The sequence below is a fragment of the Sciurus vulgaris genome, assembly GCF_902686455.1.
Source record: "Sciurus vulgaris genome assembly, chromosome: 12".
Lineage (NCBI taxonomy): Eukaryota > Metazoa > Chordata > Mammalia > Rodentia > Sciuridae > Sciurus > Sciurus vulgaris.
Genome location: NC_136473.1, coordinates 73,111,126 through 73,123,323, shown reverse-complemented (window position 1 = coordinate 73,123,323; position 12,198 = coordinate 73,111,126). Strand labels below are relative to the sequence as shown.

General features: G+C 37.2%; 1 pseudogene across 1 annotated transcript; it reads left to right on the top strand.

The window, feature by feature from the left end:
• Window positions 1-594: 594 nt before the first annotated feature.
• LOC306642236 (cytochrome b-c1 complex subunit 2, mitochondrial-like) lies at window positions 595-2,139 on the top strand (annotated as a pseudogene). Its single transcript has one exon. The product of its transcript is annotated as a cytochrome b-c1 complex subunit 2, mitochondrial-like (transcript).
• The last annotated feature ends 10,059 nt before the right edge of the window (window positions 2,140-12,198 follow it).

The window sequence follows — 12,198 nt, the reverse complement described above, 5'->3', positions numbered from 1 at the left end:
TACTTTCAATATTACATTTAAATTTTTCTAATTTTTTAACTATATGCCTTTGAATTATTTGCAGTGGTTGCTCCAGGTACATTGAACTTACTGCAGTCTAATTAAATATTGTACACATAAATTATAACAAAATACAATTCTATTCTTATTCCTCCATATTTTGTACCATTTTTGTTATATATGTTATTGCTACATGTTATAAATTCCATAACATGTATAAATACAGTGTTACAATTTTTCCTTGAATAACATCATTTAAAGAAATAAGCAGTAATGTGTACTATTAGAATTCCAGAAAGAGAGAAGAGTCTAAACAGAGCAGAAAATACATTTAAGGAAACAATTGACAAAAACCTCCCAAGTTTTGTGAAAACCTTATTCTTGGATATGTGTTTATCTAAGAATAAAGTACTCCAAGGTACGGTTCACTAAAAACACACAGACCCAAGTACATCAGAGATAAAATGCTAAAAAACAAACAATTCTTAAACCATCCTCAGAAGAAGAGATATATTACATACTGGAGAAAATGATAAAAATGGCAGCCAAGTTCTCACTAGAAACAATGGAGGTCAAAAGACAATGAAGACACTTGAGCCATGAAGCTACTGACCAGAGCCGGGTCCTTCTCGAGATTTTATTCCCTCAAAGTTGCCCCCAAAATTAAAGGCACAGCTGCACCCGCAGGAGTTCTACATCCTCAGGACCTTGAGTTTACCAAATTACCAAATGGTTTGGTAATTGCTTCTCTGGAAAACTATGCTCCTGCGTCAAGAATTGGTTTGTTCATTAAAGCAGGCAGTAGATATGAGGACTCCAACAATTTAGGAACCTCTCATTTGCTGCATTTTGCAGCCAGTTTAACTACAAAAGGTGCTTCATCTTTCAAGATAACCTGTGGAATTGAAGCAGTTGGTGGTAAATTAAGTGTGACTGCAACAAGGGAAAATATGGCATACACTGTTTAGCACCTGCGGGATGATGTTGACATTCTAATGGAGTTCCTGCTTAATGTCACCACAGCACCAGAATTTCGTCGTTGGGAAGTGGCTGCCCTTCAATCTCAGCTAAAGACTGACAAAGCTGTGGCTTTTCAGAATCCACAGGCTCATCTCATGGAAAATTTGCATGCTGCTGCTTCCCAGAATGCCTTAGCTAATTCACTGTATTGTCCTGACTATAGGATTGGAAAAGTGACATCACAAGAGTTACATCAATTCGTTCAGAACCATTTTACAAGTGCACGAATGGCTTTGATTGGGCTTGGTGTGAGTCATCCTGTTTTAAAGCAAGTTGCTGAACAGTTTCTCAACATGAGGGGTGGGCTTGGCTTATCTGGTGCAAAAGCCAAATATCGTGGAGGTGAAATTCGAGAACAAAATGGAGACAGTCTTGTCCATGCTGCTGTTGTAGCAGAAAGTGCTGCTATAGGAAGTGCAGAAGCGCATGCATTCAGTGTTCTTCAGCATGTCCTGGGTGCCGGACCACATGTCAAGAGGGGCAGCAATGCCACTAGCATCGTGTACCAGGCTGTTGCCGAAGGAAATCATCAGCCATTTGATGTTTGTGCTTTCAATGCCAGTTACTCAGATTCTGGGCTCTTTGGAATTTACACTATCTCCCAGGCTGCAGCTGCTAGAGATGTTATCAAGGCTGCCTATGACCAAGTAAAAACAATTGCTCAAGGAAACCTTTCCAGTGCAGATGTCCAGACTGCCAAGAACTAGCTGAAAGCTGGATACCTAACGTCAGTGGAGTCTTCGGAGGGCTTCCTGGATGAAGCTGGATCCCAGGCTCTAGTTGCCGGTTCTTACATACCACCATCCATACTCTTTCAGCAAATTGACTTGGTGGCTAACACTGATGTCATAAATGCCTCAAAGAAATTTGTTTCTGGCCAGAAGTCAATGGCAGCAAGTGGAAATTTGGGACATACACCTTTTGTTTATGAGTTGGAACCCTGAAGCACATACTGCAGGGGAGAGAGCGGAACATTTTCTCATCCAGAGCAGAAAACACATGAAAGTCAAAAGTCTATAATAATTTATCTTTTTTTCTCAACCAAGTAAAATATCATAAAACATAAATGCAGGTAATTAATCCCAGGTGACATAGAGTCAATAAAACATTCTACTTAAATGTTAAAAAAAAAAAAAAAAAAAAAAGACAATGAAGCCCTCTTAAAATGCTGGAAAAAAAAAAAAAAAAGAAAAAGCTCAAAGCTGAGAATTCTAAATAGAGAAAAATTACTTTTCAAAAATAGTATTAAAAGTAAAGTGTCAAAGCAAATCCTTCCACAGACAACAATTATGAAATCTGGATGAAAAAAATTTTTGTTCAACTACTTATAGGTATTCAAATGGAACCGGAAGGAGGTAGAAACCAGAGGCAAGTTTATATTTCAAAGTCCAGAAATGAGTAAGAATTGTGAATTTCTGCTGGTTTGGCCTTAAAATATTCCCCTAAATTTTATATATCCAGAAGCAGAAAACTAAGACTTTGCCCCCTCAATGTGAAAGAGGAGGAGTTCCCTGAGAGACTGAGAGTTTAATAGCATAACCCTAGAAGTACGGGTACCAAAATCTGAGCATAAGTCTTCTCGTGTTCCTGGACAACCATTAAATTATGAATGCGTGGGAGGAACTGATGGGACGATTATAGTTTTAGTTCAAGCAATTTAACTATTAAAATAAAGAACAAACAATCATCAAAGGGACATAAGAATAGGCAGTGTTACTGTAATATATTACCTAGAGCATTCAGTTTTCAACCCCAAATTACTAACTATACAAAGAAATAGGAAAACATGACTCAGACAAGTGGCCTAGATGTTATACATAGAAGTCAAGATTTAAGGTAGTTATTATGAAGAATTAAAATAAAACATGTTCAAAGAATTAAAGGACAATGTGGTCTCAAGGTATGAGCAGATAGAGAATCTCACAGACAAATGGAAAACATTCTTTAAAAAGGAAAAAATTAAATTCTAGAGAGAAAAGTAAAATGATAGTTCACTAGATGGACTCAGTAGTACCTTTGAGATAGCAGAAGAAAGAATCAGTAAATTCAAAGAGAGCAAAGAAAAGTATTCAACGTTAAGAAAAAAGAGGGGAAAAAAATGAACCATTTCAGAAAACTATGGGGCAAGGTAACTGTAGTCCCAGAATAAGAGAAGAGATAGAATGGGACAGGGCGAAAAAAAGATGAACAAAGACTTAGAATCTCTCAAATTTGGTGGAAAACATTGGTCTAAACGTCCTATAAGCCCAACAAATCCAAAGAAGGATAGATATAAAGCAAATCACAGCAAGATAGCACATAAGAGTCAAACTGCTAAAAGTAAAAAAAAAAAAAAAAAAAAAAAAAAAAAAAAAAATCTGAAAATTATATATTTTGATTTTTTTTCTTATATTGTGTGGTAGAATATAACCAAGTATTCCAGTAAGTATTGAAAGTCAATTATTTCAGTAATGATTGGAGATAGAAGTCCCAAATAGTCCTTTTAAATCTGATTATCACAAGACCAGCTGATTGACTTTTACTTATTCTATCTTTATGCTCCATACGCCTCACCAATGACTTTTAGTGTTGCTCGTACATCCCATGACTTCTATTCCTTTTAACCTATTTGTATTCATCAGTCCCAGCTATTACAACAAAATGCCATAAACAGGGTGGCTTAAACAACAGATATTTATTTCTTCCAATTCTAGAGGCTAAGAAGTTTAAGACCAGTTGCTAGAAGATTCACTTCCTACAAGGACCTTCTTCCAGACTTGCAGTGCCTGTCCTCACATGGTGGAGAAAGAAATAGCTTTGCTCTCTCCTCCTAGTCTTATGAGGATACAAATCCCATTAGGAGGGCACTACCTTCATGACCTAATCTAAATCTAATCATTTCCCTGCTACAACCTGCATGACTGTTAATTCAGGTTCCTGGACCAGGCAGTGAGGGGTTGGAGAAAAGACAGACACACAAATAGAGAAAAATCTGGGTCCTAGAAGTTCACTAACAACCCTGGTAGGGATGCAGAGACATACAACAAGCTCAGCGTGTTTATTATATAAATATGAACATAAAAAGGATTTATTGTGAGAAAGTTTCTTCAAAGTAAGCAGAACCATGAGTATGAGCAGCCCAGTTATGATTATCAGCTTGCACCCATAACTGTTTACCCCAGAGCAGTTGGTGTCTGAACCTCAAGGTCAAGAACTGAATAAGCTCCATGCCGACACAGAACCTCCTATTGAACAGGGCATCATCATAGCAACTGGGCAGTCACAAATCGAGGACTTGGAACTGAAAGTTACGAAGAGAAGCATCTCCTCTGTCACAGGACTGTTCAAGACCCATAACTCAGCTCCCAACACCTCTCAAAGGTCCGACCTACATCAAATTGAGGGTTAGGGCTGCAATATATGAATTGGGGTACATTCAGTCCATTACACGATTACTAGTCCTCTTAAAGCAATGAAAACAATCTGAATTATTCTCTGGTTATTCTGTAACTGAGTTTTGATTAAGACCTTACCATTAAAAAAAAATTCCCTGAACTTCTCTAAGTGCAAAACAAACTTTGGTTTTTGGAGAAACAAGTAGTATTCAAGGACTTTAACTTAAGAAGAATGATAGAAATAATGATAATGATGTCATCTAACTCAATACTTTGAAACAGTTGTCAAACATTCCAGAATGGTTCTCTGACTGAACCCTTCCTTTTTTTCTGTCATCTCTCCCTCTGTCGCTGTCTTGGGAATTGGAATAAAAATACAATTTAACATACTATTAAAATTATCATAAAAGTTCTCATGACATTCTGTTTCCCTTTCAATCCCTTGTGTGATAGGCTATATTAGTATTTTTTTAACATTTTATTGGTGAATTATAATTATACAGTTGTGGAATTTGTTATATATTCATGTATGTACACAATATAACAATATAATTTAGTCAATTTCATGTATTCATCTTTTTAACCCGTAAGAACCACTGATATGGCTCTCTCAGATCTTCCTTTCTCTGAGAAAAAAAAAAAAAAAAAAGATGACTCTTCTCAGCAAGGACAAAATGCTAGTACATTAAAAAAAAAAATTAAACTAGCTGACTGGACTCATTATTTTATTTCCATGACTGGTTTAAGAATTATTCCAGTTAAATAGGCTGACACTGGAACAAAATTGAAACAATCCAAATCCAAACTCAAATTACACCCATTTACGGAACATTGGTGTTACATTTTCGCTGTGCTTCAAAATAAATTTAAAGCATTTAAAAGCACTTTACCAGTTCAAATGGCAATTGAATGTGCAGCTGATTTTATAAAACTGCTGAGTAAATTCGGACATGAAAATATTCTCCAGAACTACCTAAAGAGAAATAAGATTTACGTGATTGAATGACTGTTCCTCAAGAACTGAAGGCAGTGTTGTTACCTTGGGTTTTACATGGCATATTGTAGGAAGACTGGAAGTTTTGTTGTTGTTTGTTAAACAAATCACCACCTTTGATGGAATGATGAATATCATGTTGAGTAGAAAGAATAAGGGGTAGAAAAATCAAGAGACAGAGAGAGGGCCATATTGGAACTGTCTGGGGCTAGCTACAGCATGGTGCCATTCCCCCAAGGCCAGAGTCAGCATGTTTCAACAGAACCAAACTCTGGTCTGCACTTGGTGACTGTTTTCATTTGTAATTCTAATCACATTTTTATTTGTGCTGCACTTTCTTCTTGGCATTCCTCATTGTGGACACAAGGAACAACTTGGTCAAATTGGTGGCTAAAATTGGGATTCCTTGTACCTGTCAGGACTTTGTGTTTATATTTTACAGCTAGACTATGAGGACCCATCCAAAATGGAGAGAGAGATGTTTAAGATGCAATGGGTGGAAATGGAATTTTCCAGTCCTTGAAATGGGCAAGAGGATAAAAATCATGTATTCCTCTACTTTCAGTGTAGTTTGACTAATTTTTCTCAGCACATTTTACCCATATGAAATATGAGGGGGAAATTGCTTTACCATGGATCTCTGTAAATTCCAAACTTCTTTGGCTATAGTACAAAGAAATTTTGAAAACTGGTCCAGATTGTTAAGTGTCTTAATTTGATTTTTTTTTCTTTTTTCTTTTTTTATCCCCACATTGAGACACGCTTGTCTGAGGGCCTGTGACCTCCTTGGCTTGCGTTCCACTTTCTCTCTACAAAGTTCCCTTCCTGTATATCCAAGCATTGTAGGCCTTTTCCATTTCCTCCAGACTCCCAATTTCTGAACAATATTTTCTCCCTAGATCACCATGGAGAGCAGGCTTGTCTCCTCCCCTGTTCCAAACTGCCTGACCCTGTTCTTTTTTTTTTTTTTTTTTTTTTAATGACAAGGATATCTATTGTATCATATTTATAGTTGGAAAAGTATGAAAGCAACATAAATGGATATAAATTATGATAAGTTTAAATAAATAAATTATGGTGCATACATAACACAAGATCCTGTTTATAAGATTCTTTTACTTTTATCCTTAATTTGTCAAGAGTTGAGGATTGGCAAAAATTAGTGAGAAATCACATCATCATCATCATAATCACAGTGCTGGGGATTGAACTCAGGTCTTTGTACATCCTCAGCAAGCCCTCTACCTCTAGGTTATATCACCAACCCAAACCATTTATTTTATTACTTTTTTCCTTTCTTTTAATTTTTAAAAATTTGTTTTAATTAGTTATACATGACAATAGAATGCATTTTGACACATAATGTAGAGTTATACAGGTCATGTAATCATATATGCATATAGGGTAATAATGTCCAATTCATTCTACTGTCACTCCTACCCCCATATCCCCTTCCCTCCCTTCACTTCCCTCTGTCCAATCCAAACTACCTCTATTCTCCATCCCTCTTGTTGTGAATTAGCATCCGCATATCAGAGAAAACGTTCAGGTTTTGGTTCTTTGGGATTGGCTTATTTCATTTAGCATAATATCCTCCAGTTCCATTCATTTACCTGCAAATGCCATAATTTAATTCTTCTTTAAGGCTTAGTAATATTCCATTGTGTGTATATCCCACAATTTCTTTATCCATTCATCTGTTGAAAGGCACCTAAGTTGGTTCCATAGTTTGGCTATTGTGAATTGAGTTGCTGTAAACATTGATGTGATTGCATCACTGTAGTGTGCTAATTTTAAGTCCTTTGGGTATAAACCTAAGTGTGGGATAACTGGGTCAAATGGTAGTTCAATTCCAATTTTTCTGAGTAATCTCTATCTATACTGTTTTCCATAGTGGTTGCACCAATTTTCAGTCCTACCAGCAATGTATAAGTGTACCTTTTCCTCCAAATCCTCTCCAACATTTATTGTTGCCTGTATTCTTGATAATTGCCATTCTGACTGGAGTGAGATGAAATCTCAGTATACTTTTCATTTGCATTTCTCTAATTTCTAGAGATGTTGAACATTTTTTCATGTTTGTTGATCGATTGTATTTCTTCTTCTGTAAAGTGTCTGCTCAGTTCCTTTGCCCATTTTTTGATTGGGTTATTTGTGGGGTTTTTGGGTTTTTTTTGTTTTTTTTTTTTTTTTTGGTGTTAAATTTTTTGAGTTCTTTATATATCCTTGTGATTATACTCTGAGGTGCATGTGGTAAAGATTTTCTCCCATTCTGTAGGCTCTCTCTTTACATTGATTGTTTCCTTTGCTGTGAAGCTTTTTAGTTTGAATCCACCCCATTTATTGATTCTTGATTTTACCTCTTGCACTTTAGGAGTCTTGTTAAGGAAGTCAGATCCTAGGCCAACACAGTGGACATTTGAGCCTACTTTTTCTTCTATTAGCTGCAGGGTCTCTGTTCTAGTGCCTAAGTCTTTGATTCACTTTAAGTTGATTTTTGTGCAGGGTGAAAGATAGAGGTTTAATTTCCTTTTGTTGCACATGGATTTCCAGTTTTCTAAGCACCATTTGCTGAATAGGCTTTTTCTCCAATGTATGTTTTTGGTGCCTTTGACTCTGTTCTTAACTGGAGGACAAACAAGCTTAAACCTTCACTATTAAGTAGCATGTATAGGAAAAAAATCAAGTAATTTTGAAAATGTAAACCCAGAAACTTATCCTATATCTGTATCTACAGCATGAACCTTCAGGTTCATTGAGCCAATACCTGGGTGTCAGAGGGAAAGCTTACATTTGTTAGGTTAGGAAAGTTTGCTTCATGTTATATAGAGGTTCTTCAACCCTAACAGAAAAGATTCTCCATGAAGTTTTGTGTTTTAGTCAGCTTTTTTGCTGCTGGGACTAAAGGACCTGGATCAGAACAACTGCAAAAGAGGAAAGGTTTATTTAGGGGCTCACAGTTTCAGAGGTCTTAATCCACAGAAGGCTGGCTCCATTCCTTGGGGTTCCAGGTAAGGCAGAAAATCATGGCGGGAAAATGTGGTGGAGGGAAGCAGCTCACATGATGATCAGAAAGCAGAGAAAGGTCTCCACTTGCCAGATACAAATATATACCCCAGAGCCATGTCCCAATTTCCACCTCCTCCAGCCACATCCTGCCACTGCAGTTATCACTCAGTTAATCCCTATCAGGGGATTAATTCACTGATTGGGTTAAGACTTATAGCCCAAAGGCATGTCCCCAATGCCCACCTCCTCCAGCACAACCTACCCACCTTCAGTTCCCACTCAATTAATCCCCATTATGGTTAAGACTCTCACAACCCAATCACTTCCCCTCGAAAGCCTCTCACATTGTCTCATACATGTTGGGGGACACTGCTCATCCAAACCATAACAGTGAACTTAGGCAAGAAACTTCACCAAACTGTGAAATTTCACTTACAAAGGAAATCAGCCTCCTCAAAAAATACATAGCTAGTTTACCCTTAGGACAGAGTCCGTATTTTGAGTGGCTGCTTCTAAGATCCAAGGCTATACAATCACACAACATGGAGAGCCTGGCAACTTTGTGTTGAAGGTGGTGATTTGGAGCAATCCTGGAAGTGACAACATGCCAGTTTCAAGCCTAGGTCTTGAGATGTCTCTCAGGTTTCCATTTGACCTCTTAAGTATCTTCCATTCTACGGAAGAGCCTGTGAGACAGCCGGCCGATTCCAGGTGAGAGCCATGTGGGTAAAGCCTTCCATGCCAGCCCAGTCAACCCACACATGTGGAAGCTAAATAAATGCTTACTGTTCTATGGCACTAGGAGTTTGCAAATCTTTGTTACACAATAGGTAGGCAATGAAAAAGACTTTAAAATAATGAATTGCATTATATTATCCACATATAAATGTTGTGTTGCATGAATACCATGTGCTTGTAAGTTTTTTATTGTTGACTTGTGTTTGCTTACTACATCTTTCCTACTGTCCTTGCCTCAACCTCCCCTCCAATGCCCATGTAACCAATGTTACCAATCTAGATTTTATCTTTTTATACCTTTTTCCATATCCATATGTGTTAGTTAGCTTTATGTCATTGTGACCAAAATATCTGACAAGAACTACGCAGAGGAGGAAAAATTTATTTGGGGCTCACGATTTCAGAGGTTCAGTCCATGAACAGCTGATTCCTTTGCTCTAGGTGTGAGGTGAAGCAGAACATCATGGCATAAGGGCATATTAGAGGAAAGTTGCTCAGTTCAGGGCAGCCAGGAAACAGAGTCAGTGATTGAGGCACCAGGGACAAAATATAAACCTTAAAGACACACCCCCAGAGGCTTACTTCCTCCACCCAGCTACCTGCCTACACTTACTACCTAGTACAGCAGTCCTTACAAATCACTAATCCATCAAATGGATTCATCCACTGATGAGTTTATACCTCTCATAATCTGATCATTTCAGCTCTGAACATTCCTGTGTTGTCTCACACATGAGCTCTTGGAGGGCACCTCATTTCCAAACCATAACACCATAAAACTACACGTAAACTTGTAACCATATATATATATATATATATATAAGAGGGTTGTCCTGGTTTGTTTTACAAAAATTGGATAATACTGCAAATATACATCATAAAAGAGAAGTGCAGGCTGATACACATGCATACGATAGAAGGATATAAACCTCTCTCAGAGTCACAAAGACTTTACCAGGGAAGTGATCTTAAGCTGAACCATAAAGATGATATTATGGGCTGAATTGTGTCCCCCCAAAAATTTATAAATTAGCTCAGAAATTCACTCTCAACAAAATAAAATGCAGCAAAATTTTGTAATTGTGCAGATTGTATTATTTTTCTATTGCTGCATAAAAAAATTACCCACATTTAGTGGCTGTAAATAACACATGTGTTGTTTAAATTCATAGTTTCTGTGGGTCAGGAGTCTAGGAATGGCTTAGCTAGGTCCTTTGAGAGGCTACAATCAAGGTGTTATATGGACTGCGTTCTCATTTTTCCTCAACTGAGGAAAAATCTGCTTCCTAGCTTATTCAGATGATTGGCAGAATTCATTTATTTGTGCATAAAAGACTAAGGGCCACAGCCTCTTGCAAGCTGGAGGTTAGAGGTTCTTTGCCATGCAAGTCTCCCCAACATTGTCATTTACTTCACCAAGCCAGCAAGGAGAAACTCTAAAGTGAGTCTGTTGGCAAGTCAGTCTTTAATACATAATATAATCACAGAAGTGACATCCCATCACCTTGTCTTATTCCATTGACTAAAGGCAAGTCGCAAATCCCATCCACATTCAAAGGAAAGGGGCTGCACACAGTTATTAAAGGTAGAAGATCACAGGAGCCACATTACAGTCTGTCTTCCACACATTTAAAACCTTCCCCACCTATGAATTAGGTTATATACCTTTTCCTGGTATTCCACTAATCAATTTTATCAATGTGCCTGACTTCTCAAAATAAACCAGATAACTAATGTTTCTTGCTCCCTCCTTGGGTTTCCTATGGCTTGAAGTTGCTTTTGCTTACTTTGTTTTAATTTCATTCGAATCCAACCTTAGCTGAATACCTTCTAAGTAGTGGTTTTTGCAGAGGTTTTGTGAAGTCCAACCACTTTTATTTTTAGAGGATACAGTTATATTAAAATTTTTGGAAAAAATTAGCAATAAGGTTTACAACATTGTTGTATGTCGTTAAGTGGAAATTTTAGAACTAAAGAGAGTATCTGAAATTTTAAAAATCACTGGGTGGACTTTATAGCACAAAAATAAAAATCAGTTAACTTCAAATTAGATCAAGAGAAATTATCCAATCTGAAAACAGAAGAAAAAACTAGAAATTAACAGATCCTTAGGAACCTGAGGGATAATATCAACAGGGCTGACACCACAAGCAACTGGAGTCCCAAAAGAAAAGACTGAATGTGGTAGGAAAAAAATACGTGAGAAATTTATGGCCACAAAACTTTCCAAGTATGGTGAAAGACATATATTACCAGATTCAAAAAACTCAATCAGGATAAATACAAGGAAACCATGTCTAGATATATCATAGTCGAGCAACAAGGGCAGGTTTTGACAATGACTATACTTTGGCTCATATCCTTGTGAAATCCCAGCTCTTCAAGTGTGTACTGAACCTGGTGACTTGTTTCTAACTAATAGAATACAGTAAAACTAATAGAAGGTCACTTCCATGATTAGGTGTCAAAAACTGTGTCTCCTTTAGGTAGCGCCCTCTCTCTCTCTCTCTCTCTCTCTCTCTCTCTCTCTCTCTCTCTCTCTCTCTCTCTCTCTCTCTCTGTTTCTCCCCTTTCTCTGTGCTTGCTTTTTTGGCCATGTTGTAAAATTCTTGAGGGAGAAGACCATGTACCAAGGAAATGATGGAAGTCTCTGGCCAATAGCTTATGAGAAACTGAAACCTCTGGCTAACAGTCCACAAGGAACAGAAAGCTGGCAACAACCATGTTCTTGAGCTAAGAGCATATTCTTTGCAGTCAAGCCTGAAAAGAATATAACCTTGTGAGAGATCTGAAGTCAGAAAACCCAGGAAGCTGTGATCAGATTCCTGACCCACAGAAATTATGAGACAACAAATGTATATTGCTTTAGAGGCTAAGTTTTGGAATGTAAGTGGCCAAACCACTGCTGAAAAACAAAAAACAAGGAGGAAATTATTATATTAATCAGAAAAAAAAACATTACATACTAGGGAAAACTTATTAACTTTGGTCTTTCAATAAGAAGCTAAGGGATATATAAAAAAGTAAAGAGTATTTAAGTGCTTAAAGAAGAAAACTGTCAAT